This window comes from Martes martes (genome assembly GCF_963455335.1).
Source record: "Martes martes genome assembly, chromosome: 15".
NCBI lineage: Eukaryota > Metazoa > Chordata > Mammalia > Carnivora > Mustelidae > Martes > Martes martes.
The window spans coordinates 6,313,619-6,340,258 of NC_137903.1; the positions used below are offsets into that span (position 1 = coordinate 6,313,619).

At 49.2% G+C, this 26,640-nt stretch overlaps 1 protein-coding gene across 3 annotated transcripts in view; it reads left to right on the top strand.

The window, feature by feature from the left end:
* The window catches only part of LOC308355608 (carboxyl-terminal PDZ ligand of neuronal nitric oxide synthase protein-like), a 259,956-nt gene that overhangs the window by 7,921 nt on the left and 225,395 nt on the right, over window positions 1-26,640 (top strand). The window contains exon 1 of one of the 3 annotated variants that reach the window (XM_080823938.1): window positions 4,281-4,402. The exons of the other annotated variants lie outside the window; for them this stretch is intronic. The gene's annotated coding sequence lies outside the window, so the exon portion shown is untranslated. Of the gene's footprint in view, window positions 1-4,280; window positions 4,403-26,640 lie in introns of those variants that run through there. 3 annotated transcript variants of the gene reach the window in all.

Below are 26,640 nucleotides of genomic sequence, written 5' to 3' on the forward strand. Positions count from 1 at the left end.
AACTGTTGTACGGTTTCCCTTTTCTGTCCTTGTTCCTTGCTGATTTTCTTGCTGTGCAGCCTGTCCTCCTCCTCGGATTGCCTTAGTCTGCTCTCCGAGCAGGCTCTCAGGTGGCTGTGCTCCGCCTGTCCCTCTAACTTGCCCTCCTCCTTGCCGGCCGTTCCCTCTCCTCCCTTGGACCTCTCCTGTGGGGGCTTGTTTGCATCCCCTCCTCGCTGCTAGGCAGGTTGGCTCCTGGACCTCTAACTCTAGTCCAGCCTCCAGATCTCTGTTTGCTGCTTCCGCTGACCGTCTCTGCCCCAAGGAATATGGATAAGCTGGCAAATCTCTCTGACCTGGGGCCTCTCTTTGCGTGACCCCACCATGCTCTCGGGCACTGAGGCCTGACATTCTGGAGCACTGCCTGGACCCTTTGGTTTAACAGCAGACTCATCGGCTGGTCACTGGATCCCCGTTGTGGCCAGGTTCTTCTCTCCGTGAATCCCCCTGTCAAGTCAGTTGCCGCGTTCTTGAATCTTCTCGATGACCCCCACCCATGCACCCTGCCCGTTTCATGCTTTCCCACCTCTGGCTGGCTCAGATGCTAACCGCCTCTTCCCAGACTGTTTGAATAACTTTCTGGAGGCCTCCACTTGATCCTATAAACTTTTGCTCTGGTAATTTTCCTGCAATATAATTATGTTGTCCTCCTACTCAAAAACACAAAGAGTCTGCAAGCCTACTATATTAGATCCAAAATTCTTAGCATGATATTCAGGGCTGTTTTTGAACAATTCCCCTTATCACCCCACACTCCAAGCCGATCAGAGTATACCCCATTCCCTAGGCTCCCATGTCATGTCCCACGCAGACCTAGCCTAGTGTCACTTGCTGGGGCAGATGTGACCTGTCCCTCCTCTGTGTTGAGGGGACTAACCAGACCTCACGTGCAGTTAAGCAGCTGATTTTTTCTCCCTGTGCCATCATCAGTGGCCTTGTCACTTTGGGCCCCCCCACCCCCATGCCTTCTGCAGTGCTGAGTGCAGTGCCTTGCATAGAGAATGTATATTTGCAGTAAATGAACATAATTTCTGAGATGCTCCCTGTGAGAACTGCCAGGAGGGTGCTGACGTGAGCCCAAGGACTGGATAGGCCTCCGCCAGCTCCCATCCACTCCTGACCTGGTCTCTTGCTCTATGTCTGTGACTTGCAGTCCCCTGGCCTCTCAGGACGCACGCCCTCCGCGCACAGCCGCCGCCCCCGCCCCCCCCCCCGCCCGCCCAGCCCCATGCCTCTTCCTTCCAGAGGAAGTGCCGAGTAAGTATTTTCCCTGAATTAAATGGAATCCCCATGATGGATATGCCATGGAATTAGAATCTTTGATTACAGAACATCTGGCCAGTTTCAGGAGGAGATAATTGTCATTTATTAGTAAAAAGAAAAAAAACCCAAAACATTTTCAGCCTGTTGTGTTCTCATTAATGAATTGGTACCCCCCACCCCCATTCATTGTTTTGTTTCCTTTAACTTGCTAGTTTATAATCTTAGGGACGTGGATTTGGTTGACAGTATAGTAAAGCGTGAATTCAGGACCCAGACTGTGCTTGGGTCCAAATCCTGGCCCTGTCCCTCTCTTGTTGTGTGACCTTCTATGAGTTACTCAACATCTGCCCCATGGCACCCTGGTCTGTAAAAAGAGGGTACACGTACCCCTAGCTCCTGGGGTTAATGAGTTGCACATGGAACGCCTCGTGCAGAGCCTGGCCCAGGCTGGGCTGCTGTTACTATTATTATTATTTATTATTTTGTCCTACAAATTGCACCATAGGTTGCATCTGTGCGTGGTTGTAACCTGCGGCATTAGATTAATTCTTTGGCAAGTCAGAGGCCTGGTAGCGTATCTACGCCGCAGGCCCGTTTAAAGCTGTAGCTACAGGACCACTTGGATTCCCAAAGTTGCAACTCAGACAGCGTGGCTGCTTTGGGGGCTTAAAATAGCTGTCAGCCTCCTCGGGAGGGAATTAAAAAAAAAAAAAAGGGTTAACTAGCTTCTGGTGCATGCCCCCATCACATGTGTTTCAGCCTTTAATCCTCGTTAGGATTAAAAATCACAGAATCTCCTGGCGTGCGGGATGCTGTCTGTCTTCACTGTCTTTCCCTGAATGTCTTGGATAAATATTTCTTTAAGCAGAGGTAATCTAAGCTGAAGGAATCTGGCATCGTGGGATTAATTAATATCTCGTGATGCTTACATTTCCCTTTTCAATTTTTCGATTCAGCATCATGTTTCCTTGTAAGCCCCGGAGCAGCTGGCTTTAGAAGTTACTTACCCGGGCACTTCCAGCAGCTTTCACGCCCAGAGCGCCCGAACACCTCGGACCCCTTGCTCCCCTCCCTGCCCCTGCGTGTGAGCCCGGCGGTTTTCTTGTCGGTTTTCTGCAGCACTTGACGGGGTCTCGTGGGTCTTAACCCTGATGGTCCATCTGTGCAGATGGAGGGCTGTGGGCTCTCTCCCATTTATTCTGGAAGCTACCATGTTTCCAGGAGGACTGTTCCCCTGACCAGCCTTGAGAGCTGAATGAGACCTGGAACTCTCCTGCACCCAGAACATTCTGAACTGCGTTAGCCTGCGTGTGAGCACAGGAGAGGGAGACGCATGCTTGCAGAATTGCCCCAGGTCCTGGGTTCAGTGCTGCTGTTCCCTGCTGGTCGGGTGTGTGCATCTCTGGCCTCCCAACCTAGGCCGTAAGCTCCTCTAGAGCCCAGCGGAAGCGCCACGTGCCTGCCTCATGCTGTCCACATCATAGAAAGCCAACATCGTAATCATGGTCATTTTATTTATTTTTATTTTTTTTTTAAGATTTTATTTATTTGACAGAGATCACAAGTAGGCAGAGAGGCAGGCAGAGAGAGAAGAAGGAAGCAGGCTCCCCGCTGAGCAGAGAGCCCGATGTGGGGCTTGATCCCAGGACACTGGGATCAGGACCTGAGCTGAAGGCAGAGGCTTTAACCCGCTGAGCCACCCAGGTGCCCCCATAATCATGGTCATTTTAAAAGCACTTACTGTGTTCCAGGCCCTGTTCATATTCTCTGAAATGATTCGTCTTCCCAGCAGCCGTGGGAGTGAAGGTACTCTTATTTCCCGTTTTACAGATGGGGAAGCCGAGGCATAGGGAGACAGTTTGGTAATGGATAGGTCCCCCCAGCCAAAGCCAGGCGTTTGGGCTCAGGGCATCATCACTGCCGATCTTTAAGAGCTAATGTTTATCAAGTACCATATTTTATGCTTGGTTCTCAGCGTTTTACGTATGTTGACTGATTTAATCTTTACAGTGGCCCTGCAGGGGGGGAGGTGCTGTTCCCATTTTGCAGATGAGGAAACCGAGGCACATCTCTTCAGGCTGGATCGCATGGGCAAATGGCCTGTTAGAGGGGTGGTCTCGCACCTCCCACTGAGGTCCTGCCTGGGACCCGGGGACCGGTCTGCTGCTGTGTGCCAGTGGGCGACAGGCCACTTGCAAAGACCCCTCTGGTGCGCCACGTTGCTGCTGTCTAGACACGGACGTGCGGCGTCTGTGAGCGGGCCGGCGGCTGGGCGGAGAGGAGCTGGGGAGGCCCTTCCTTCCCGAAGAGGGTTATTTGCTGGGCTCTGGCTGTGCACTTCCTGTGTCGTGGGGGGCTCCACTCCCCCTCACCACCCCTCTTCCTCCCGGCCACCTCCACGGCCCTTCTCGGCCTTTCTGGGCTCCTGAGGACCCGTCCTCTCGGCCCGGAGGCCCCTCCAGGAGAGAGTGAATGTGGGCCGCCTCCCACGGGGAGCCCCTGTCCCTCTCGCTTGGAGCTCTCAGCCCACAGCCCACCGCAGAGAGGCTCCTCGGTGGTGCCCTTTTGTTCGGGCTCGATTGCGGACGCTTCCGTTTTTGTGTTGGCCTCTCGGGATGGGCAGAGGCGCTCATGTGGAAGCGTTTTCTTTTTCTGCCAAGAGGAAGATTAATGTCTCCCAGGGGCCGGTGACAGGTAGCATGACATCTCACTCCCACGCTCTTTCCACATAAACACACATGACCCGTACCTGGGCTGTGGTGGCGTTTCCAAGCTGGCCCTCCACGTGTGTGGATTTTCTTTAATTTGGCAGCGCCGCTTGAACACGTCGTATCCTGGGCACCCGTCCCCAAAGAAGGATTGAAACTTGACCCCTGGACTCAAGGTTACTGAAATGCAATTCTTTCCTCCTTCAGGTCAAGAATTTTGCAGCGTCCTTCCACGAGGAGACTCTCCCGCAGATGCCTTCCGTTAGCGAAAGCAGCTGTTCTCAAACTTTGACGTCTCTCAGAATCATCTGGAAATCAGCCAAAATACAGAGGCCTGGGCTTGTTGAAGGAGCATTAGGGCCTGATCTTTCGTGATCACATACGTCTTCCAGGTGATGCTGATAGACACTCTAATTTGATGAAGCTGGAGCACTGGTTCTCACACCTGGTGCTCATCCGGGAGTTAAGAAAACACGTTCTGATGGCCGGCTGTTCTCGGCGATTCGAATTCAGTTAGTAGGGGGTGCCTCCTGGAAGTTGCAGTTTTCATGTCTTCTGTTTCTTTGCTGAGGCTGTTTTGGTTTTTTTTTGTTTTTTTTTCCCAAGCACATACTTAAATGACGGCTGCTTTAAAATTTTTGTCAGATAATTCTAATATATCCTCCTCTTGGTGTTGGCTTGTGTTGCTGTCTTCTCTCATTCATGTCGAGATTTTCTTGGTTCCTGGAGTGACGAATGATTTTTGATTGAAACCTGGACATTTTGGGTATTAGGAGCTTCTGGGTCTTAATTAAATCTTCTGTTTCAGCAAGATGTTTCTGCCCATGGCAGGGGAGGGGAGCGCTGTCTCATTACCGTCAGGTGGGGATGGAAGTCTAGAGTCTTTATTGGCCTCGGCTGAGACCATGCCGGAGCCGGGCGGGAGTGCCTCACTGGTGTTACTCGTGGGGTCTCTGCTGACCCTCTGCCTGTTTAACTTCTGGGTGGTGGTGAAAGTTCTGGACTCTCTGGTAGGCCTCCTCTGCCCCCCAGCAGGGGGGTCATGTTATCCTGGTGGGCCGGCTTCCCTTCAGCCTTCCCTGATAGCCCCGGGAAGAGGGAAAGGGTGAAGCATCTCTTTCCAGCCTGATGAAGGCAGATGTCAGGTTTCTTTCTTTTTTTAAAAACATTTTATTTGAGAGAGAGAGAGAGAGAACACAAGTAGGGGGAGCGGGAGAGGGAGAAGCAGGCTCCCTGCTGAGCGGGGAGTCCACTGGGGGGCTCAGTCCCAGGACGCTGAGATCATGACCTGAACCTAAGGGAGATGCTTCACCCACTGAGCCACCCACGTGCCCCCAAAAGCAGGTTTCTTGAACCAGAAGGTGGGGGCACGGTTTTCTTCTGTGACGCTGGGCTAGAGTAGGGCTGTCATTGTCTAAAACTCTGTCATGTGGAGCTGCCCCCGTCCTGGGCAGAGAGCCCGATGCGGGGCTCCATCTCAGGACACCAGCACCATGACCCGAGCCGAAGGCAGAGGCTTTAACCCACTGACCCACCCAGGCGCCCCTACCAATAGCATTTAGTTCTGTCATGGGTTCTCTCTCTCTCTCTTTTTTTTTTTCTGAAGATTTTATTTATTTATTTGATGGAGAGAGAGAGATCACAAGTAGGCAGAGAGGCAGGCAGAGAGAGAGGTGGGGAAGAAGGCTCCCTGCTGAGCAGAGAGCCCGACGTTGGGCTCGATCCCAGGACCCTGGGATCATGACCTGAGCCGAAGGCAGAGGCTTAACACACTGAGCTACCCAGGCGCCCCTCATCTTGGGACTTTTACAAATTTTTTTTATTTTTTTAGGAATCTCTCCAGCCAACGTGGGGCTCGAACTCACAACCAGGAGATCAAGAGTTGCTTGTTCTTGGGACTGAGCCAGCCAGGTGTCCTGGGATTTTTTAAATTGTCTCTCTGTTGGCTTTCCTGGGTCTCTGATTTCTCCAGCAACCAGTCTGGGATACATGAGGCAGAAAGAAAACCCAGGGAACCCTACTGCCACGTCGTGCCTTGGGTGCTGAGGTCCCTGGCTGGTTGGCCTTCTTTCCATCTTTGAGCCCTCTTCTGCTTGTTTTCTGTGTCCTAGCTGGAGTTCTCGGTGCTTGTCAGCGGGAGGACTAGAGGGGTGCGTGAGAGAGGTGATGGGGGACTAAGGTGCAAACTCGCAGTTACAGAGTAAGTCCGAGATGAGCAGTGCAGCAGAGGGAGCTTGGTTGATGATCTTGTAATAGCATCGCAGGGTTATCGGATGATGACGACGCTTGTGCTGGTGAGCACCGAGTGCTCAACGAGTGGACTTGTTGAAGCGATGGGTACGCCCAAAACTAGAACCTTGTCCTCTATACGTCGGTAAAGCTCCCCCAGGTGATTGTAATCAAATCAGGACGCATAATTGAGAATCTTGGGGTCAGCGGCTGGAGCCAGCGGAGGCAGTTCTGGTGGAATGACCAGAGGCCCTCGTCTCTTCCCCAAGGGCTGGTCTTTATGAATCTTTGTGTAACCCCTCCTAAGTCCTTAAGACCCTGATAGTCACTTTCCTTCCATAGATTTATGGCTTCCCTCCAAGTGGCCCGTTCTGAAGCTAACTTGTGTTCCCAGAATACATGTTCCTAACTGCAGGTGTAGAAATAGATCCAGTCCTATAGGACGTATTTATCGTGCTTCTGTACTGGGGGCACAGTGCTTGGTACTGGGGTCAGAGAGCCAGAAGACTGGATGGTGACTGGAAGTCCGTCCCGCTAGCTGGGGAGATACGGATATGTGGAAAGATGGGCACGATGGTAGGAGTGGGTAGGGTCACATACCATGTGCTGGGTGTTCTCCGAGGTGCCTCACACCCTTTCTCATTCAATCCTTGTAAGTACGCTGCATGAGAGATGGTATTTTCTCTCTTATCATGGTGGTTTAGGAGGCTCTGTATTAAGTGACTTGTCCAAGGTCACTCTATCCCCAAATCTAGGCAACACTGGGCCACGAATTTGCTAAAACAAGGCCTTGCTTTTTCCAGTGGATGTTCCACTGAGCGCTCTCCATGAGCTGTGGGTACTGCTGTGCTGGGGGAGAGCTTATCTGTCCATCTTCTTCCCCAGCCCCAGGATGGTGTTCCGAGGCTGCAGCTAGTGGCTTGGTCTGTGACTTTGCAAGGGGTCCTGCAGGGGCATGAAATGGGGATTCTTGACTGTAAGAATGTCACTGTAGTAGTTGTGCAAAGAGTGGGTTGCATGTGTGTGTGTGTGTGTGTGTGTGTGTGTGTATGTGTATTGGTAGGGGCTAGTAATAGACCGGTGAGAGCTGTTTGCGGTTGGAACCAGGGCCCGTGTTCCCTTCTGGAATTTGCCAAGAGGTATAGGCACCTTTCAGTTTGGAAGGATCATGTGTATGAATAGTGACGGGAGTGGGCAGCTTTTAGGGAAGTGAAGGGAAAGCTGTCCTGTGGTGGGAGTGGGGGAGATGAGGGTTTATATGTAGGGTTTTAGTACCTTTTTTTTTTTTTTTTAAGAGTAAGAAAACCACAGATATGAAGAAATGCATGAGGTAGGAGAACCCATACCCCAGGAAGCTTTTAAATACCAGGCTTGAGGGATACCTGGGTGACTCAGTTGGTTAAATGTCTGCCTTTGGCTCAGGTTGTGATCCCAGGGTCCTGGGATTGAGTCCCGCATCAGGCTCCTTGTTCAGTGGGGAGCCTGCTTCTCCCTCTGCCTCTGCCTGCCACTCTGCCTGCTTGTGCGCTCTCTCTCTCTGACAAATAAATAAAATCTTAAAAATACCAGGCTTGAGAGATGTAGCTTGTGAACAGTAGGGAACAAAAAATGTTTCTAGGGGATGACCTACATGCATGTGTGTATGAATATGCACACACAGTGTCTTGGGATGAGGAGAGAAGAGCTGTTTGTAAAAATAAAGCAAACAGAGGACCAGTGCTAAAAACCCAAGTGTAGGATCCGAACCAGGGTGACAAAGGGTGGGGAACATGGAAATGAAGGGGTAGAGGTCAGAGAAGTTACAAAGACAGACTAGGGCCAGGCTGTATTGGGAAGGAGAGTCAGGAAAGATGCAGAATTAAATACTCTGTGCTTCCTAGGAAAGTGGATCGGATTGTTGGGACTCGTGTGACAAAGCTTTAAACCACCTCCATTAGAGGATCCTCTGAAGTCTGAACTGCATGAACTTGAAAGGTGGTTTCGCTTGCCTCCTCTCTCTGTCTGGCCCGAAGCTGTTGGCCAGGGCTGGACCCTTGGCTGTGCCAAGTCCTGATGTCCCGTGTGGAATTCTCTACCTTCCTTGAGCGGTCCTGACGTCTCTCACTCCATCAGAGCTGGGGAAGCGCGTTGAGGCTGCTGACATGCGGCAGTTTCATGTTCGTTCAGCCACATGATGAACATGCGACTGTCTGCGGGAGCCCCTCGAGAAAGGCGGAAAAGGCTGAGTGGGCTGCTCGGAAGGGCTGGCTAGCTGACCTTCTCCGCAAGCTGGGATTAGGACGACCCCTTCTCCCTCCCGGTCTCTTGAAGTAGAGGTTGCTGATACATGAGTACTTCAGGTGGCCATTCTAGAAGTCACTGGTGACAGATCTGTAATGGGTTCCTGAGGCTAATAATGTTGTTAGAGGCATCAGACAGCAACTTCCAGGGTGTCCCTAGGCCTTCGGCTAATGTTCCCTGCCTGTATCCCAACCACTTCTGTCTCATACAGTGTCCCCCCGTCCCCCTCTGTGGTAACTGCTGTCCAGTGAGGTCCCAGAATGAGCCCATGTCTGATGCACTATGGACGCATAACAGGTGCACCACTGACCTTGCATGAACAAGCGAACAAGGCCAATGTCACTAAGCAAGCATTGCTTCGCTCCCCACCACGTTTCCCTGGTGCCTTTGTCTGGAGTGGGGCCACTGGCCTCACTCTTGCCTCGGGAATTCTGCTTTGACCAGCCCGCTTGTTGTCTGAGTTGTGTTGGACATATTTCTCAAAATGGTTTTTGTGGAGAGCGCAGGGTGTTGGACTTTGCCCTCCCAGCCTTTCCCTTGGCAAGACGGTGCAGATTTTTATGATCAGAGGCTCCTTTTCCTTTACCGAAGGTGATCCAGCCCGCGGCAGGAAGCTGGCTTCCTCGTTGCCCCGCTGGGATGGGTATGTCTGTTCCGTCCTCTTATGGGGCTTCCCGCCTCAAAGGCTGGTTTCCCACTGGTCTCCCGACTTTGGGAGGTGGTCTTCCTCGAATTGCTAAGCACCATTAGGCTTATAACCTGTTCTTTGTGTACGTAGCCTGGGCCCTACATGAGGGGGTTGAGCTTCTGGGTTTTCGGCAGTAGCTGCTCAGTAAACACACGGAGATGTGAGTGGAATGCAGCAGGGGTTTGGTGTGTCCGGGCGAGGCTGCCCCCCTCGGGTCCTTAGAGGTCAGGTGCCTCATGGCAGTGATGCCTTCTGGTGACGATTTCCTTTTTCCAGTAGTAGCTTATTAAGATGTCTGAACTACACGTGTGAGGCTGCGGACCCCCATCTTCTGTGGGGGAAGGCTCGCTGCCCTGGTTCTGCCACTTGGGAGGGATGCCCCTCCTTGCTCCCCGCTAGTCTTGTCTTCACCAGCGTTTCCTCCTTACCCAGGGAGACCGGGGCTGGGGAGACCCGGATATGGCACACAGGAGCCCCGGATGGCGGCAGAGCCAACCCTACCCTTCCTTGGATCAACAGCCTGGACCTTGTCCCTTTCATCTCTTTGTACTTCAGGCCCCCCCACCTGTAAGACACCAGAGCTGAACTCTCACAGCTGAAATCTCAGCGGATCCCCAAGGTCCCCTCCAACTCAAGAGTCTGATTCTGTTGGACTCTTCCCATTCCTTCTGCAGACCATCCCCCTTTCCCGATGAAGTCACATCCCAATTACCTAATGTCCACATACTGGTTGACGGATCAATTAGAGCAAACAGCCAGAACGCAGCCAGACGGCACGTGGTGCTCCCCGTGTTCCCGGCCGCGGTGTGCCCGCTCTCGGGGGGGGGGGGGGTGGGAGGCGGATCTGTTGCTTCTGCCCCGAGCTCTTCATCTGTGTGTTGCTGAAGTAACCACACACATGCAGAATTTATTCGCTCTGTGTCTTATGTTCTCAAATATTTACACCTTTTTCTCCTCGGTGGGGGGGGGTGGGTAAAAAAACCTTTGAAGTCTCGGTTGTCCATTTTTCCCTATTGCAGCCAAAAGAGAAGTTTTGAAAACAGTAGAACACTACAGGGTCATGTTCTGCAGAAAGGCAAAGGAGGGGGAAAAAACAAAAGACCGAGCTTAGTCTTGGATTTTGTAGAAATTCGGGGCGGCGGGGGGCTCTGTGTGCCTGCCAGCTCTCGGGCCTGCCGGGCCTTCGTCCCGAGGGCAGCCTTCTCTCCCCCTTCATATGTCGGTGGAGCTTTGCAAACCCAGCTGTACCTGGGGATCCCACGAGAACTTACAAAACAGAGATGCCTCTGTCCCCTAGGGATTCTCCTTCCCTCTGCCTGGGCTGGGGCCTTTCTATCCCTGGAATTTAAAAGCTCCCAGGCGAGTGCTCGCGCAGCTAGGACACTGATGTGCGCGCAGGCAGGCCCATCTACAAGCAGGCCCCGGTTAGTCAGATGGACCAGCTGGTCGGGACAGAATGCCTTTCTGTGGCTTCCCACGGAGAGGCATAACTGAACGAGGGACTGGATATGCTTGCGGATGCGAACGCAGCACTTGTCTCCCCGCAGGTAAGAGCGTGGGGGCCCCAGGTGCGTAGGTCTCCATCAGAAGGTGGCCGGCAGGTTTGACGGCAGCTGGCCAAGAGGGTTGGAGGGCCATCCACGCGACAGTGATGGTTTCCTCCGTGAAGCCAGAAGGCGAGAGTCTGTAGGCTGAAGCATTTGGCTGGACACTGCCGATGATTGCCTCGACGTGTCATGTGGGACCCGCCAGGGCTGATCCACGTCTCCCTCCCCGTCCTGTGATACGTCTTTCCTTGCATTGCTGAGTGCACACTACCTGGCAGGTGGCCTCTCTTTGGGGCCTGGGAGGTTTTTCTCTCCGTCCTCCCTGCTCTCTTGCTGTTCTCCTTCCCCCTTCTCCTCTCTTCGGCTCCTCCTATTTTTTTTCTGCCTCAGACTGGAATCCGCCATTTCTGGTATCTTTTAATGCAAGATGATTTTTCAAGACCACTGTATGGGCACCTGAGATGCTGATTTTTATTTATTTTTTAAAAGACTTTATTTGACACAGAACAAGCACACGCAGGGGGATCAGCAGGGAGAGGGAGAGCAGGAAGCCCAGTGCGGGGCTCAATCCCAGGACCCTGGGATCATGACCTGAGCTGAAGGCAGCCGCTTAACCAACTGAGCCACCTGGGCGCCCTGATGCGGACTTTTATTTCTAAATAAAAATCAGCATGGGAAAGTGGCTGGGATAATACATACAAAGAGAGCTCAAGAATGAATGTGACAGATATAAATGTACTTATGAGTTCAGAGTCCTATTTCCAACTCAACTACAACTCAAGCCTGAGGTTCCTTTTTTTTCTTTTAATTTTTTTTTAAAAAGATTTTATTTGAGAGTGAGAATGTGTGAGCAGGGGTGAGGAGAAGCAGAGGGAGAGAGATGAGCAGACTCTGTGTGGAGCTTGACCTGGGGCTCAATCCCAGAACCCTGAGATGATGACCTGAGCTGAAATGGAGAATCGGGTATTTAACCAACTAAGTCCCCCCACCCAGGTGCCCCAGACTATGAGGTTTCTTCTTAACCTCTATTTCATCTGCTATCACACTGAATTCTAGTTTTCAAGTGCATAGGGAATGATAGAATTCAATATCCTGTAATTACTCATTTGGTCTATCCCATAATACCCAGGCTGCTGTCTCCGAATAGTAGATACTAACGCCAGCATCAATTATAATGCTGAACACATTCAAAAGCCTTGTTTGCCAGGCCACCCCTATACTCTGCCATTCAAAAGAATGGCTGTCCTAGCTCCTTGCAGTACTCTGAGTAACATACGGCCACTTATGGTGTCCATGTCCTGATCTCTAGTACCTGCACTTGTTACTTTATATGGCAAAGACTGCATTTGTGATGAAGGATCTTGAGAAGGGAGATGATCCGGGTGGGTTCTAAAAGCCACCATACATGCCCTTATAAGGAGGGGGCAGAAACCAGTCACTTCCAGAAAGGGAAAAAACCCGGGTGATCCTGGAGGCAGAAATGGGGTGATGTGGCCACCAGAAGCTGGACGAGAAAGGAACGGACTATCCGTAAACCCCTTGGAGAGAGGGTAGACTGCCAACACCATGATTTTGGTTGGGGAAAAAGATTTTGGACTCCTGGCCTCCAGAACTGTAACAGAATAAGCCGCTGTTATCCCAAGTCACCAAACGTGTGATAATTTGTCACAGTGGCTGTAGGAGACTGATACAGTCACGTGGCCTTTACACATTGTAATCGCTCCCTTTTAATGCCCACTTGGCCTTATTCCTTAATGACTATATACTTCAAATACTTCTATCCTTGTGTCTTGTCATTTTAATTATCTGAAGTTCATTCTCTGGGATCCTGAAGAAGGACTCATGGAAAAATATTTCTAGGTCTAGGTATGCCTTATAGTTTTCTTAGAGTGTGTCTATTCTGAGTCTGTGTTCTCAGGTACATAATATGCTCTCTGTGAGGTTTTCAATACATATATATGGGGGTAGTTTGAGTTACTGTTCTTAGAGTTCTATTCCCCTGCTTTGATTTTGTTTTGCAAGGACCCCTCTTAACCCTATGTTGGTTCTTCTTTGTCCATCTTCACTATTTGTCATGTTCAAGTCCCTTTGATGTGTATTTTTCATCTGAACACATTACTGACTTTTCAGGAGTTTTGTTAGGTCTATGTTTTTCTTCCTTATAGTTTAGTTTTTGTTTCTAAAATGATTATTTTTAAAATTTCTGATTCTTTCTTGAATTCAGTTACTTCTGAATTTTCATAATTCTAACTTATATTTTCATGTCTTGCATAATTTACTTTTTAAAATAATTTTAGCTCATTTTGAAATGATGTTACATTTTAACATTTTTCGAATGTCTCTCTGGCATTTTTCATTGTTCCACATCTCCAGAGCTATTTTGTTTGGTCCTTATTCTTTTTCTTCTAGAGCTGCCTATGGAGTTGACCCTGATACTTTCTTTAATTTTTATGTGAGCTTGCTTTCCTGAATTTTTAAAAGGATGTGAGGTTCAGGAGGATTTTTGATTCCGCAGTTCTTCTGTTTTCAGTTAGATTAGGACAATGTTGTGGTTCTGTTTCCTGCTCCCACTTTTTTTGGAATCTTTTCTTTCCTTTGTCCCCGTTGGCTGCCCCACCCAATTTTGATTCTGCTGTGGGTTTTTTCTCCTCTCTGTGGGATCCTGTCCTGGTAAGTCCGTTGAGAGTTCATGGAGGCTGGAGCTGCCCTCACCCTTTGGACCTCGTTGTGGGCCCCGCACAACAAGTGTGGTTCTCCACTTTTCCTACTGTGGTCTTCAGTGAGTACCTGTTGGCCCTTTTGGGGTTCTCTTCTCTCCATCCTCACAGGCCCATTGCTTCCCTTTGTTTTTTCCCACACAGACACCAACACTGTGTTGGCTACTGATTTGTACCCATCCACATGTATTTTGGGGATTATGGGGCTACCTTGTCACCACTTTTTTTTTTTTTTATGTTGTCCATGAGTTTTTAATTTTGTTACTTAGTTGCCCCGTTTTTAAGGATTGCTGAGGCCCCGATAATTATGTGGTCCCATTGCTGCCATTTTCCCAGAATTGGCGTTCCATCTTTTTATTTCCCCTATGATTGGGCAAACTGCTGACTGAGAGTTTAAAAGTTGTTTTCCTCCCCATGAATCAGCAAAAGGTGTAAATATTTGAGAACATAAGACAAGTGGCGAATAAATTCTGCTTACGTGTGGTTGCACTTGAGCAACATATTGATGAGCAGTTAAGGGAAGAAAGAACACCAGTTCCTTCCTCCCACGCCCCCGAGAGTGGGCACTGCACAGCCGGGAACATGGGGAGCACCACGTGCCGTCTGGCTGCGTTCTGGCTGTTTGCTCTAATTGATCTGTCAACCAGTATGTGGACATTAGGTAATTGGGATGTGACTTCATCGGGAAAGGGGGATGGTCTGCAGAAGGAAGGGGAAGAGTCCAACAGAATCAGACTCTTGAGTTGGAGGGGACCTCGGGGACCCGCTGAGATTTCAACTGTGAGAGTTCAGCTCTGGTGTCTTACAGGTGGGGGGGGGCCTGAATTACAAAGAGATGAAAGGGACAAGATCCAGGCTGTTGATCCAAGGAAGGGTAGGGTTGGCTCTGCCGCCATCCGGGGCTCCTGTGTGCCATATCCAGGTCTCCCCTGACCTTGGCCTCCCTGCTGCGTAAAGGGTAAACAGACTATTGTCAAGTTGAAGAGGGCTTTTGTAGAGTAAATTGAAGGGTATTCACTCTCTTGTTTTAAGAAGTTCAGTGTTTCAGTTAGTGGGTTTTCTTAAAATAGAGGCACACGTAATTGGGGGTTTGTGCAGAATAATTGGGGAGTGGAACAGAGGATTTCATCCACGATGTCTCTGCTCTCCCATGGCAGGATCAAGAGCAGAACTTGAAGGCCCGACCTCGTCCCACTGAACTTTTCACTCCACCAGTGATAAATCTGGTGTTTGTTGACATTTCCAAGAAAAGGAAGTGTTTCTCTGAGAGTCTGTGCTATCCATTGCTCAATCGTTTACAACTGATGATTTAGTGGATTGCCATTTATTCGTCTTCACGTATTCTCTCCTTAACAGTCGTCTTGCTTCTCTGGCCACGGAGACAGTAATTCATATTTGTGTACCCAGTGCCCGTACATGGTTTGGGTTCCATATGTATTACATGCATTGAGTGAACCTGGAAAAATGAAAGCAATACGTGAAAAAGAATACTCAAATTCCACGCATTATTGAGCATTAATAATTCCCAGATCCTCAGGAGGTGCAGGATGGCACGCCTTCCTGGATGAAATGGTCGAGAGGATTTGAATACTAATCCCCTTCTACACTCCCAGGCGCAGGCCCTTACAACCACCTTCCTGTGACAGTGACAGTAGATAAGACCACAGCAAAAGTGTTTTGCCATCAGAGAGACATAGCTCCTTAAGGAGGCAGGTGTTTGGCAGCTCCTTTTTCCTTTCCTTTTCTTTTTTTTTTTTTTTGAAAGATTTTATTTTATTTTTTTTTTAAAGATTCATTTATTTGTTTATTTGACAGAGATCACACGTAGGCAGAGAGGCAGGTAGAGAGAAAGGAGGAAGCAGGCTCCCTGTTGAGCAGAGAGCCCCACCCGGGGCTCGATCCCAGGACCCTGGGATCATGACCTGAGCCAAAGGCAGAGGCTTTAACCCACTGAGCCAGGTGCCCCTGAAAAGATTTTATTTTTAAGTAATCTCTACACCCAGGGCAGGGCTCAAACCTACAACCTCAACATCAAGAGTTGCACGCTCCGCAGACTGGGCCCTCTAGGTGCCCCTGCTTTTCCGCCTCCTTCCTCACGTAGTCAGCTTGCTCCTGCAGTTTCTCAGACACTTGAATTACTGTGTTTGATATGCAGGTCCTCTGAGACTGTTATTTCTACCTACAGGTAGGAAAATTAGGTCTTAGCCTCCCAGTGTCCTTCATCCCTTGGCTGGTGAAAGGCTGTTTCCAGCAGGACTGGGACTCCAGAGCCCTGGCCATATTGCATGTCCATCTCTCCAAGCTGGTTCTGGAAAAATGTCCCCCTGCCCCCGGCCCCCCCAGCAAGAGAACAAGTGGGAACATGCTAAGACTAGAGGATCATGGAAGATAATTTTGTTATTGCAATGGGTAAGTACTTCCTGAGTGCTATGGCAGCCAGGTACAGTGGTAGGTCTTAGGGCAATAACATAAAAAAAAATTTTTTTTAAAGACTTATTTTAGAGAGCAAGCTTGAGAGAGCATGCCCAGGGGAGAGGGAGAGGGAGAGGGCGAGGGAGAGGGACTCTGAAGCAGGCTCCCCACTGAGCATGGAGCCTGATGGGAGGCTTGATCCCATGACTCCCGAGATCACGACCTGAGCTGAAATCAAGAGTTGGACACTTCATCTGCTGAGCCACCCGGCGCCCTGGGGAAGATGGACTCTTAAGTTCCTTTTGGCATTCCAGTTCTTCTGTGACTGAGAATTCAGTAGGTGTAACATGCTGGTCTACAGCCTTCCTCAAAGTCTGTTATGTCCATGTGTGTATCAGAAGAGGGACTTGCGCTCATGACAGAGTATGTAGCTCAGCTCTCAGCTGATGGGTGGGACAGGACTGATTGTTACCCCTCGGGGTAGGGAGAAGGCCTTAGCATACTCTTGCCTCACCCTGAAAGTGGACTTAGCTCTCTGATGGGGTAGCCCTGATGGCATCACAATCATGGGTTGGTTCCCTTGATCCTTCTTCCCCATGCACGTGATTCCATTAGCACTAATCTCCCACTGGGACAGTGGCTGGGTTGGGGGGGGCAGTGGGTGGTCTCTGCTTGCTTTGTAGACTTTGGGTCTCATTTAAATGTTGGCAGTGTGTGCTGGGTTGGATTTGGTCAACCCCTGCTTGGTTTATTCTTCCTGTGGAGCCCACAAAACCCATAAAACAGAGTTAGAGAACCAGTCCCTAATCATGCTTAAGGCTAACCATAAACACAGTCTTGTTGATGGATGGTTTAATAAATATCCACCGAGCGTCTGGTTTGAGTCTGCAGGCATGTCCTGGGCCTGTTCACAACCTGGCCAGAGGTGGCTAGGGACATGTGGTGGATTCTTGGACATCTTGAGGCTATCTCTGCCTTTCTTTTGACTCCATACAGGTTGAAGCTCAGGCTTGGCTCCATTTAGTGATTTATCCAAGATCACACAGTTAACTGCTTTATTAAATATTGTAAGATCACTGGAGGGAGGTAAACTGACAAGCAGTGTGTAGTTATTGCTTTGCTTCACACTCATGCTCACACTTGGTTTTCTTAGCTTTTTCTTTTTCTTTTTTTTGCTAGATATGCTGAATGAAGTATCAGAATTTACATTTCCCTCGTTACTAGTGAGCATCGGTTCATCCGTTTTGCCATTTTTTTCTTCCTTGTGTGAATTGTTTGTTCCTCTCTCTTGTTTATTTTTCAGTGGAGTCTTTAGTGTTTGCCTTGTTGACTTGTCAAAGACTTATCTGAAGCCTGAGCTTCGTTATGTGCATTACAATGGTCTTCTTCCACTCTGACTCGTCTCTTCACTATCATTGTCCTATCTTTTGTGGTATAAAAGATCTAGATTTTAATATAAAATGCATTGGTCTTTTCATTTATGCTTTCTTTGCCTTTTAAGAACTTCTCCGTACTCTGAGAGCCTAATGGTGCTATTCTATATCTTGAGTTTTATAAGATTTGCCTTTCCCATTTAGCTCTGGAATTTATTTTTATGCATGGCTAGAAATAGGAGTCTAATTTTATTTTTTCTTCTATGTAGATAACCAGTTGTCCTGGCACCATCTTAGCCTGTCTCTTCACTCCTTTCGCTGCGTCACTGCTGTCCTATATCAAGTGTCTGCAAGATGTGGAGGTTTGTTTCAAGGCTTTACTGTTCTGTTCTCTTGGTCTCTTTGTCTCTCATTCCTTTAGAACCTCTGTTTTAATTATTATTGCTTCATTATAAGTCTTCTCATTCAGTAGGAGGATTCCCAACCTTACGGTCTTCATTATTCGTGGGACTTTGCTCTTTCCTGAAAATCTTAGAATTAGTTTAGTGAGTTCTTCAAAAATCTCAAGCCAAAAAGACAAGCCAGGGGTGCCCGGCTGGCTCATTCGGTAGAGCGTGTGACTCTTGATCTCGGGGTTGTGAGTTCAAGCCCCGCTTTGGGTGTAGAGCTTACTTAAAACGACCAATCAGTACAGGAGAAACTGATATAAACCTCCTTATTTTAATCAGAATTAAATTGAACTTCTAGAATGATTTCAGTGATAGCTGACATCCTTACAATTGTCAGTCTTCCAGTTCATGAATATGGCCTATCTATTTAGATCTTCATGAGTGTCTTTTAATAAAATTTTATAATTTCTTCTCCACCTTTCACTGGATTGATTTGTACTGCCTTATGGTTTTGGTTGTTACAATAACAGGTATCTTTTTAAAAACTTTTCTAACTGGGAGCTGGTATTCTTGGCTTGTATGCTGTGGCTCTTTGCACAAGTAGGCCGTCTTACATGGTCCTCATCTTCCCCATGGCAGAGGTCTCTCTCTTCTTCGGCTGGTCAACGACAGACTTTTGAACTTCTTATCAGAAATACGAAGAATCGTTATTACAAATGGCTCATACCTGTATGAAGTTATGCTCAACTTGATTCATGAAAGTAATCAAGATTACACCAGGATCTCATTTCTCACTGAAAATATTGGTAAAACTACAAAAGTTTGATCACCTACTCTGTTGACAAGTCTGCTGGGGACCTGGATACTTACATTCCCACTTGCTGGGGGGAATGCGGAGTGGTGTCCTACCTGTCTTTGTAGGGGACTGAGCAGTTAACTAGTACAGTTAAATATGCATATCCACTTTGATCTAGCAATCCTAACTCTAGGCTTCTATTTCAAAGATTTACTGATTTTTTTTTTTTTTTGGTTAATCTTAGAGAGTGAATGCATGCGTAGGTGAGCTGGGGGCAGTGCACGGAAAGAATCTCCAAGCAGACTCCCTGCTGAGGCTGGAGCCTGACATGGGGCTCTATCTCATGACCCTGAGATTATGACCCAAGCTGAAATCAAGAGTCAGTTGCTTAACCAACTGAGCCACCCAGGCGCCCCCGACAGAAATATTTTTTAAAAGTATGCATTGTGCTGTTGAAACACTATTTGTACTAACAAATGGCTGAACATGACCCACATGTTCTTCCTGGGAGCACGGGGTGGACAGACTGCCGTGTCTGAGGAAGGGAGGGGAGGGTGTGTCTGTAATGCAGTAATCTCTAGGATATATTAAGCAAAAGGGCAAGATTCTGTTTATCTAAGAAAAGAGAGAATATGTATTTGCATTGAGAAAAATGGTGGGGCGCTGGCTGCCTCAGCTGGTAGAGCGTGTGACTCTTGATCTCAGTGTTGTGAGTTCGAGCCGCATGTTGGGTATAGAGATTACTTAGAAATCTTAAAGCAAAAAAACCCCTAAAAAACAGAACACCAAAATTAAGTGGTAATTAAAGTAATCCCTATGAGAAGAGAAGAAATAACCTGGAGGGAAAAGGAATAAAACTTTATCTTCTTTTTTTTAAAATTTTATTTATTTATTTGACAGAGATCACAAGTAGGCAGAGAGGCAGGCAGAGAGAGAGAGAGAGAGGAGGAAGCAGGCTCCCTGCCGAGCACAGAGCTGATGCAGGACTAGATCCTAGGACCTTGAGATCATTTCCTGAGCCGAAGGCAGAGGCTTCACCCACTAAGCCACCCAGGCGCCCCAAAACTTTATCTTCTTTGAAGATTCCTTGTTTTGTTAGTTTGGACCTCGAGTCATGTAAATTTTTTAACATAATTTTTAAATAAAAAGCAAGCAATCTCTGAGAAAACCAAGTGAAGTTGAGCCGGTTGGCATGACCCACAGAGAGAAACCGAGCAACTCTGCCAACTGGCTATGAACCACAGTGATTTGATTGTACATTCTTAGTGGCATACACCATAAAGATACCAGAAGTGTAGAAAACATTCTAGACTGATTTTAACATCACTGGTGATGGCAGTGTTGGCATTGGTCTTCTGAGATCCTTTATATTTGTTGTGGGATAGAGTAAAGGACTGATTATGTTGGTAGGAAGGAAACACAAGCATGAGAACGAGGTTAGATCAAATCCCTGCTGACCTGAATTTGAATTGGACGTGCAGTAAGGACTCGTGAAGCATTTTGTTTTTAAAAAAATGTGTTCTAGCTTTGTCTACTGGCAAGGCCAATAAACAATGACAGTGAACATTCTTGGTGTCCAGATCATGATTGCCAAATACCATTTCCCACTAAAAGGAATCCGAGCTTTTTGGAGAAAAGTCTGCTTTTAAATCTGGGGCAGGAGATCCCCAAGATGTGCCTGGAGCACCCCATTCCACCAGATAGCAGGGAAGCTATGAAGGAACTTTCAGGGTCCTGTTGTTTGGTTTTTTTCCCCCAAGATTTTATTTATTTATTTGACAGAGAGATCACGAGGCAGAGAGGCAGGCAGAGGGGGGAGGGAAAAGCAGGCTCCCCGCCGAGCAGAGAGCCTGATGCGGGGCTCGATCCCAGGACCCCGAGATCAGGACCTGAGTTGAAGGCAGAAGCTCAACCCACTGAGCCACCCAGGTGCCCCTCCACGGTCCTTGTTGTAAAAGGACCCAGGAACCAACCTCAAGAGGCTCCCACGGGCAAACGAGGCGACATTCTGAGCATCATTAAAGATCATACTGGAGTAGATAGAAATAGATCACTCAGGATTAAATACCTGAGTTTATAATGCTACTGAAGAAAAGCCATCACTTTTTAAAAAAAAGATTTTATTTATTTATTTGACAGACAGAGATCACAAGCAGGCAGAGAGGCAGGCAGAGAGAGAGGAAGGGAAGCAGGCCCCCTGCTGAGCAGAGAGCCTGATGCGGGGCTGGATCCCAGAACTCTGGGACCATGACCCGAGCCGAATGCAGAGGCCTTAACGCACTGAGCCACCCAGGCGCCCCAAGCCATCTCTTTTGTAGGATGCTTTGAAGTTAACTCATTATTTTGAAAACTGGTGAAGAAAAGAAACACTTACGAAGGGTACTTTAGGATGACCAAGGAACTGGTGTAGGGAAAAGGAAGCGTCTCTGTGTAGAAGTACAGCTAAAAGATGAAGAGGGGATGATAAAATCGTATCATTTTAAATACTTGCTAAAATCCTGGATGTAGGTTGTGACCAGCAGTGTTGGACAACATGAAAGGGGACACAAGCAGACAGGATATGCCTCCTGATGTGGCCTTGCCAAAAAAAATGAACCCTAATCTGATGAAGTCTCCAGATTTAACAGATGTTTTTAAATGCTGTCTACGGGGCAGAGGAATCATCCCCTGATGGCATGACATCAGCGAAATCCACACTGTGGAACGCCATAGGAAAGTAACCCAAGTTTTTAAATAATGACCAATAATTTATAAAGAAAAGATGGCAGGTAAACCTGTAGCTTAGAATAGACCCATTAACCCTTTCAGGTATTTGGACTTATTTGTACCTGAATTAAAACAGTTTAAAAAAATTAGAACCATTGGCTATTTGAAAGAAGTTGTAATGTTGGGTGAGATAATGGTGTTGCAAGTGTGTTTTTCTTTTCAGATATGTTTAAAGAAAGGTCCTGGGGCGCCTGGGTGGCTCAGTCGTTAACCTTCTGCCTTCAGCTCAGATCATGATCCCAGGGTCCTGCGATTGAGCCCCGCATCAGGCTCCCTGCTCCGTGGGAAACCTGCTTCTCGCTCTTCCACGCCCCCTGTCTGTGTTTCCTTTCTTGCTGTGTCTCTCCCTCTGTCAAATAAATAAATAAAATCATTTTTTTTAAAGGCCCTTTATTTTTTAAGGATTTATTTTGTTTTTTAAAGATTTATTTATTTGAGAGAGAGCATGAGCACATAGAGGGAGAGGGAGAAGAAGATTCCCTGCTGAGCAGGGAGCCCGATGTGGGGCTCAACCCCAGAACCCTGGGACTATGAGCAGAAGACAGCCGCTTAACCGACTGAGCCACCCAAGTGCCCCAAGAAAGGTTCTTTAAAAAATGCATACTAGGTCATTTTCTTTTGAAATAAGAGGTCAGCTGGGATTCGCTTTAAAATGAAGGGCTGATGAGGAAGTGAGTGAGTGTGGATGAGACCCGAGTGGCTGCAAGCTGGGGGTGCCTGAAATTGATGACGAGTTCATGAGAGTTCATTCATTGGTACTCACGCTCTACTTTTGTGTATGTTTCAGGTTTTTGGTGGTAAAGCCTTAAACGAAAGTAGAATTCTTAGCATAAGTATGGCTCAGATGAATTTCTGAAAAGTTTTGTCAAATGAGAATTCTGTATGAACCGCATTTTCATATCCTCTTTGTACATTAGAGATACAGTCCTGGAGGGAAACAGAGCACATGCTGGGGGTCTGGAATTAGTCCTGGTTTTGGTTCAGTGATTTAGCTGCTCATGCAGACCCCGAGGCTCATGATTGCTGAGGGGTTTGCCCCAAGTTTGCTCCCCTGGAGGACCATTCATAGGACGGCTTCTTGGTGTTGATGATGTTTCTCTTGTAGTCTTGCTACGTCTTTTCTCCTCTCTACCTCCAGCCAACTGCAGACTGTAGAGTCTCTGTGGATGGAAAAGAGCCTGTTTCTCGATCTCCCAAGTGTTGCAGGGCCTTTGAAAAGTCAGCCACCTAGAGGTGGTGTGTTACCTCCCAAAATCACTTGGCCAGTTGGTGGGAGAGCTGAGATTCGAACCCCAGTCTCTGGACCTCCACTGTCCTGTACTTGACACTTTCTCTTATTTGGGAAGTTAAGTTCTGCCTGTTGTTTCCCCACGTGCTGAGGGGTGACTATACTCTTCTTTGAGCCTACAACGTGCTATTTCAAGAGAGTTTTTTGCCCTGAATAAATCATACACCACCATGCCTGTCCGGGTACGCATTCACTAGCCAAATAGCTTTCAAGATGCCCAAGGAAAAGAGCACTGCTTCCAGGGTCTGAGGCCTATTAAACCGGGGACAAGGACATTTTTAATATTGATAATACTCGTAAATATGGCGCCTTAGAGTTTAGAAAGTGTTTCACGTAAATCTACCATCTCGTTTGTTCTTCACACCTGCGGTCACCATGATGGAATGGCTTGTCAAGTCGGGGTCTCCTGACTCCAAGCTCCATGCTGGCTCCCCTTTGTCACACTGCTCTGTCCTTTAGCAGAAGGCGAGAAGTCAGATGGTATCTTTGGCTGCCAGTGGCCTGTCGTTGTTATGGTGTAGGCTGCTACCGTCACCGTCTTCATCAAATGAGGAAAGATCGCTATTGATGTCAACTTAGGACTTCATGTTTGTTAAGCGTGCTTGGAAGCTGGAGTCCTAAGATTTTAAAAAAACCTAATTCTCCTACACACCTGGTGGCACATGTATCGAAACCTTATTAGCTGTGTGATCTTGGATAAGATTAGTTTCTCAAGGTCACAATACTAATGAGTGGAGGCAGCATTTGAACCCACACGTGTCTGATGCCAGGGCCTGCACTCTAACCGTGAAATCCATTCACTGACATTCATTCATTCAGTTAACAGATTACTGAGCATCTACTCTATGCCAGGTACTTTCCAGGCGCTGGGGATGTAGTCGTGAACAAGACAGACCCACTCTCTTGTCCTTAAACAACTGATGACTTGCGGGGTGAGACAGAGTAGAGTAAGCAAGATATTTTTAGGCAATGATGAGTGGTTTGAAGGAAATGAAACTGGGCAATGTGACACAGAATGTCTCGCGCATATGACTGGGGTGCTGCTTTAGGCTGGTCAGGGGGCTTCTCCGAGGTCAGGTAGGACTTGTGTGTGTTAGACAAAAGAGGAAGTGATCGCTTAAAGTCGTGCAGTGGGAGCTTGCTGGGTGTGTTTGGGAAACAGAAAGCATACAGGAGAGAATGGGAGCCACTGGAGAGGGAGGGTTGCTTATGGTCATTGCTTATCATCATGGGTCTAGATTTGCAGTGAACTTCCTACCTTCCCTGTCCTAGGCCCCTGGGAACCCAGGCAGGCATGGCTGGGGCGAGGACTCTTGCCTTTGTCCGTGGAGTAGAACACATTCAGCTGTGACCAGTCCCGTTTCTGAGAAACCAAATCCACTCCAGACAAGTGGCATGTTTCTCCAAGACTCTTGGCTCTCTAGTCTCAACACTGGTAGGTTGGATCTAAGTTGTGGAGACCTAAAATGTGTGAAAACAATTCCAGGGTCTTAAATGGCATCAGGAGGAAGTGACATCAACGGTGTGACTTGGTTGCCAGCAAAGTGGCCACAGTGGGAGGCTTTCCTGCTGGAGGATGGAAGGAGAGGTAGATGTCTGCCACGTAGAAGGAGGACGTTCCCGGCCCCAAACAGAAGAGGCATCTTGGGAAGCTGACACGTGCCCTCCTTTGGGGAGAGACTCCACGGTCCTTGTGAGGCGTGGATACAGTGGTTCGAGCGTGGCTGGAGGCAGGGGAGGAGCTGGACGCGGGTCATCACTGCGGGTCGTCCAGCCCGTGGTCCAGACGGCCTCCTTGCCAGGCTGGCGGTCGTTGGGGATGTTTGTTAGTAACAACTTGAGGGAGATACCGGACCCCCAGTTTTGTTCCTGTCTGCCTCACACCCGAGGCCCGGGCTCATGTTGCACCCCCACGTACGCTCCCTGACTGACTCTGGGATCCCTCTTATGCTTGGTGGCGTCTTACTTAATTCGGTTCCCGATTTTCCAGCTCACGGGCACCATCTGTCTGCAGTCACACTTCTCTGAGCCGCCTCCTTGTCACCAGCCTGCCTGCCTCGCCGATGGGCTGGGAGCTGGTTGTGTTCTCTGTCCTTACTGTACTTGCAAATCTTCGCTCGGCATGGTCGGCCGAGGGGCCCGGCAGCATCTGTGGGAGCCAGCGGAAGCCTCGGAACGGAAGGCGCTCGCTGTCCTGTCCTCTCGCGCTGAGGCGCCCCGGCCTCCGGCGCAGGTGCTCACGAGGGGGCCCTGGGTTCCAGTTCCTTTGTCACTGGGTTTTGTCTGCGCAGCCTGGGCCACCTCTCGTCACACCTTTGGACCCCAGTTCTTTGATCTCTACCCAGGCTGACAAGATCAGACCCGTGGCTCTCCAGAGGGCCCGCCCAGCTCCTGGATCATTCCGAAGTGTTCTTAGCCTGGGTTCCGCGCCCTCAGGAGCACCCCGGACTCTCCGGGGCTGACGGACTTCCCAGGGCTTGCCCTCAAAGACCGTCTGCCGCGCGTGTGCATTTTAGAGCCTGGGACCCGAGAGCTGCTTGGACAGTTTTGTCAGGGGTGTGAGGAAGCTGGCACTTGTGTGAAAAGGATATGTGTGTTTTCCCTGTGGTTTTGCTACTTAGGTTAAAGCGTTTGCCCCAAGCGCTCCCTCGAGTGTAGGCGTGCCCGTGCCATGGCCGAGTACGTGAGCGCGGTCAGCAAGTCCAGGACGCAATAGCTCGTCTTCGCTGGCAGTATCTATCGCCTTCCTAACAGCTGCGCTGTGCTCTGCGGTGGAAAGATTTCGAGTTCAGAGAGGAAGCAGCCTTCTGCAGATCACGTGGCTCTTCCGTGGTATCTGGCTTCAGGGCTGGTGCTGCTCCTGGGCTGGGCTGGGCTGGGCATCTCCGAAGAGGGCTGTCGGCTTGGCAGGTGTCTTGGGGAGAGGGTGGAGGGGGGCAGGTGGGGGTCACCAAAGGAGGCAGATTGAGATAGGAACACAGGTGAGCATTCCTGGTGCCTGGAAATGGGGCGAGCGTGAGCTCTTGCCTCTCCTCTCCGTGGCCTCTCCAGGAGAGGTGGGACTGGAGGCTGGCGGTGGCTAGGTTGTGGGGGAGCTTGGCCCCCATGGTAAGTACAGTGGTTGCAGCAGGACGGACACAGACCAAGCGTGACTTAGTTGGCAGGACTTCTATACATCGAGCCTGTAAGAGTGCGTCGGGTGCCCCAGTGGTGCTCTGCCAGCCCCACGGTGGAACGCGGTGTGGTGCTCAGGCCACCAAGGAAGGCGCCGCCTCTCTCCTGCCCATCCCTCTCCTCCCAGAGAGGGCAGCCGTGGGCGAGTGTTTGCCTCTATTTTGCTCTTGAACGCCCTTCCAAGGTGGGAGAGTTAAAAATATATTTTTTAATATTCTGAAGGTAATGTCCTTAAAGACAGTTTGACAACCTAGAACTTATGCAAGAAAACCATAAGGCGGTGGGAGAAGATGGCAAGTGGCGGGGCGGGGGGGGGGATATGGTTTCCTTTCCTACTCTGTGATTTGAGTGTATGTGCCAAACATGGAGCCACTTTATTTTTTTAAATTTTTTTTTAAAGATTTATTTGAGAGAGGGAGAAAGAGGGAGATAGAACACAAGCTGGGGCAGAGCACAGGGAGAAGCAGGCTCCCTGCTGAGCAGGAAGCCCGATGCGGGGCTCGATCCCAGGACCCCGGGATCATGACCTGAGCCGAAGGCAGACGCTTCGCTGACTGAGCCTCCCAGGTGCCAGGCATGGAGCCACTTTAAATGAATGCTCAATGGAAAGGACTATGGTGCCTTCCGTCATGAGCCCCCCAGTGCTGGAAGAAGCCGTGTTGCTGTCTTGCGGGGCAAGATCACCCAGCTTTGCAGGAGTGTCAGCCAGGGTCAACCCAGGACTGGTCGGTCGGAAAGACCTGCGCGAGGAGCTGTACTTCAAGCCACTGGCGCAGGTGATGGGGGGGAACGTCCAGTAACCCTAAATGTTCCGGGCCGGTCGCCAGGCTAGAAGTCGTGGGCACGGACGGAAGCTCCTGTCCACAGGCAGAATTTCGTCTTCTGGAGTCCTCCGCTCTGTTCTTGAGGGCTTTCAACCCCTTGAATCAAGCTCTTCCAGATGATCTAGAATCCCCTGCTTTCCTTGAGGA